A 3,744-nucleotide genomic window follows, 5' to 3' on the forward strand; every position below is an offset into this window, starting at 1 on the left:
CAGGCTGGGCTCTTGACATCTATAAAACTCTTGAGCCCGTTTCCAAGTCCTTCAAATGAAGGCTGGCCCCCTCTTGTGAGGAGGAAAGCTGTACTACGAAGAGAACCGAAGCTGCCACCTCCACCTCCTGGGGGTGCCCCTCACACACCGGGGGCTGTCAGCCGGTCCGGTCCGGCACACAGCCTCCGCCGCCCCTCCTCTCGCCGAGGTGAAGCTGTCACCCGACGGAGGGCCCGGACAGAGCCTGCCCGCCCCCCGTTGCCAGCGGGGTGCCGAGGGAACAGCCCATGCCCGCCCCGAGGCCCGGAGCTGTCCAAGGTTTGCGCAGCCCGGGGCCGCCTGAGGGAGGCGGGTAAATGGCGGGTCGCCTGACGGGAGGAAATGGCGGGCGCGCTGAGGCGGGGATGGCCCCGTCCCCCTCAGGCGGGGAGCCTACGGCCGCCTCTCCCGGCCGGTGGAGCCGCCGGGAGGCTGCGGCTGAGGGGAACCTGGTCCCTGCTGGGGCTGCAGGAGGAGCCGAGCGGCGGAAAGGGGTTGTTCTTGCCGGGGAAGCTAGCTGCTGTCCGGCAGGGTGTGCTTCGGGGTCTGCGGGTGAAGGCGTTGTTTGGTGGAGGGGCCGGCACAGCGGGTGACGGACATCAGCATGTGTCACGGGAAATTTGTTGTTTCAGGGCTTTCCCCTTTCAGGTCTTGCCCCTTTCAGGATGTAGGCTGGTGTTGAAACTGGCTCCTGAGGTGCTGATTTCCTAAAATCAGAGGTGTCTGTGTGTTAGAGCATGTTTAGATTGCCCTCCCCTCCACTGGTAAGAAGGAAAATACAGTAAAATGAAAAAGAATACTCATTTTCAGGGAGAGAAAGGAGTGCGTGTGTGTAAAGTAATAATAATAAAGTAAATTAAAAGCAAGATTAGACTTATATTGCAAAGTGTCCTAAGCTAAATACACAACCATGTTTTGTCAGTTCCTATTACACCTCTGCTACTAACATTACCAGAGAGAAGGAAGATTAGTTCTGTATGTTTTTCTTCTCGCCATTTTTGTAAAGCATTTTTTCTTTCTCTGGATAACTTCTTTCCAAATGTTTTCTCAGGTCTTGAATAGTTTCACAGGCTGAGCAACCCTATTGCTATAAGTTCAAGAGAACAATTTTAATTCAATTGATATCTCCTTTCTAATCTGTGGTATCGTATGCTACAAATATACCTGAATGTGCTCATTTTTGCTATTCTTACAGTTACTTCTTGGGGTTCTTTTGAGACTGTTGTTTTAAAAATTGCAAGTTCTAGGGTGTTTTTAAAAACGTTCTCTGGTTGTGAGGTCCTTAGCTTTGTCTTATGAAAATACTCCAAGTGATATTGTAAATTAACACAGCTGATCTCCACACAGGTCCTGCACTACTGCAAGTACAAATAATTTATGGTAACACATTTTGATATAGTAATTCTCTTTTGAAGGAAAAAGAAAAAGTAGCACTGGAAAAGAACTGGTTCATAGTGTAGCAGCATTACAATGAACTCATAAGCTAGCACTTTGCTGAAAAGGGCTTTTCTCTGCGTCCTGTAGGTCGAACTTCTCAGGATGATGCTCTTTGCAGTGGGTGCACTGCAAGTTCCCACTCTGTGAGGTACAGGGCACTGACCTGAGCAGATACTGCATTGTGTCAGCTGTGATGCTTTGTTTATGGGAAGCATGAATGACAGATGGTTGTAAGATATATGTTCAAAATGTGTTCTTTGGCGTGGATTTGGATTTTTTTGTTTGTTTGCTTGCTTGCTTTTTTTTGGAGACAAACTTATACTGGGGTGGGGAAGATGACAAAAGAGAGCACATGAATCTGAACCATACTGACAAGCAATGGGATTAGCTCCTCGCAGCTGGAAATGTGCAACTTTCGCATGGGCAGTCCTGGCCCCATGCACTATTCCAGAGCCCCAGGAATTGGGAATACTTGCTTCTCTTCCTGATTTTTACTGTGAGGCAGGCAAGAAACTCCATCCTTTGAAACTCTCAGCTGGCAATGGCAAAATCTCCATGCCGGCTCCTCTGTGTGTTTGGGAAAAGCTAGTCCTTTACCCAAACGTAGGTGTAGGTAGCACTCTGTTGCTTTAGGACACTAAATGCAGATATTAATCAGCTCAACGTCTGACGGCTCATTTAAAATAGGTAAATGGCTTTTCTTTTCCTTTTTTTTTTTTTTTCCTTGTATTTTATTATGGTTACACAGAACAAATAATTCTGCAATCAGGCAGTATTGGAACTGAAAATACTGTCCAGCTCCTGACTGTCTTTCCTGAAGCATAATACCAAAAACTTTTATCTCCGCAGCAGGGAAGTTATTGAGAAAGATAACTCTGAAATAGACATCTTTGTGTCTCTTGCTATGCTTGAAAAATAAGAGGACTGTACCTGAGGTGGGAAGCATGGGCTAATAGTCACTTTATTACATTGATAACATAAATACATACTTGTATACTCAGTACCCTTGAAAATTAATTGAAAAACACTAATCTGTTTTAAGAAATTATACATTCCAGATAACATCTGAGGACATTTCACTGCTTCCAGAAGTCATTCATAATCTGAGCCTCTCTTTCCTTCCGGTTGTGAATTGGTATTTTAAGCTGCAGAGAGAGTTAGAGATTATACCTATCTAGATCTCTGCAATAAAATAACTGTAAGTATGTCTGTGCTAGTGATAAATCTTGTTAATGCTGCATGGAGACAGATCTGCTCAGAGAGGATTAGGGGGATACATTTTCAACTGGTTGTCATGACAACCTTTAAATCCATGCAGCTGTACAGCGGTGTGCTAATCCGTGCAGTTTAATCCAGTTTCCAAATTAGATCATCAATACTGAGCTGCTAGATAACAGCTGGTTTAAATGCTCTTCGTTATCTTCTAACGTAATGTCCAGAGTCAAAGTGATGCACATTCAGTCTTCTAGGAGAGACACAGAGTTAAACCATGGAGCAATTTGTTGCTGTAATAGAATTATCTGACTTGGCTTAGCATCCCAAACTCAGGATATGTCAGAGGTTTCTAATAAATAATTGTTCTAAGTTATGATGTCGTTTATGATTTAGCAAGTGGTTGAATAGTTTAAGGACTCTTTAATCCCTCTTTAAGATAAACCAGTTATTACGCTGTGCAACAATAAGAGGCAACGCTGTCACAAATTTTAAAGCATTTGTTGCAAAATGAGAAAGCATTTAATCTGGAAGGAAATGAAAAATGTGAGTATTGCCTGCAAAGCAGTTAGAACATGCTTGGAAACTGAGCTGGCGTTAAAGAATTCAGAACTACTCCTCGTTTGGACTGATTCTCAGTTGCATATGCCTCTTGTCTAATTTTGAAGTTATTGCATTATTACTGCCATAGTTTTTCCAATAGTTCACTGCAACGTACATGTGACCTTCAGTGTCTGTGAAAGCTTTCACAAAGTCAAGTACCCAGGCCCAGTTTTATGTGCAGGGTGGCTTCTTAGAGACACTGCGTTTATGTAAAATGACAACCCTCTCCTCCAAAATAGGGCCATATATAGTACTGTTTTCTGTACAGCATAGTTGAAAGAATGTTTTTTTTTCTGAATCGGGCAGGAAGTTAATGTTCCGGTGGTTATCCTATCACCCCACCTCCTGACAAAGAGTCCCTCCCCAGCTTTCCTGTAGGCCCCCTTTAGGTACTGGAAGGCTGCTATAAGGTCTCCCCGAAGCCTTCTCTTCTCCAGGCTGAACAACCCCAAC

The sequence above is a fragment of the Cygnus olor genome, chromosome Z (assembly GCF_009769625.2).
Source record: "Cygnus olor isolate bCygOlo1 chromosome Z, bCygOlo1.pri.v2, whole genome shotgun sequence".
Taxonomy (NCBI): Eukaryota; Metazoa; Chordata; class Aves; order Anseriformes; family Anatidae; genus Cygnus; species Cygnus olor.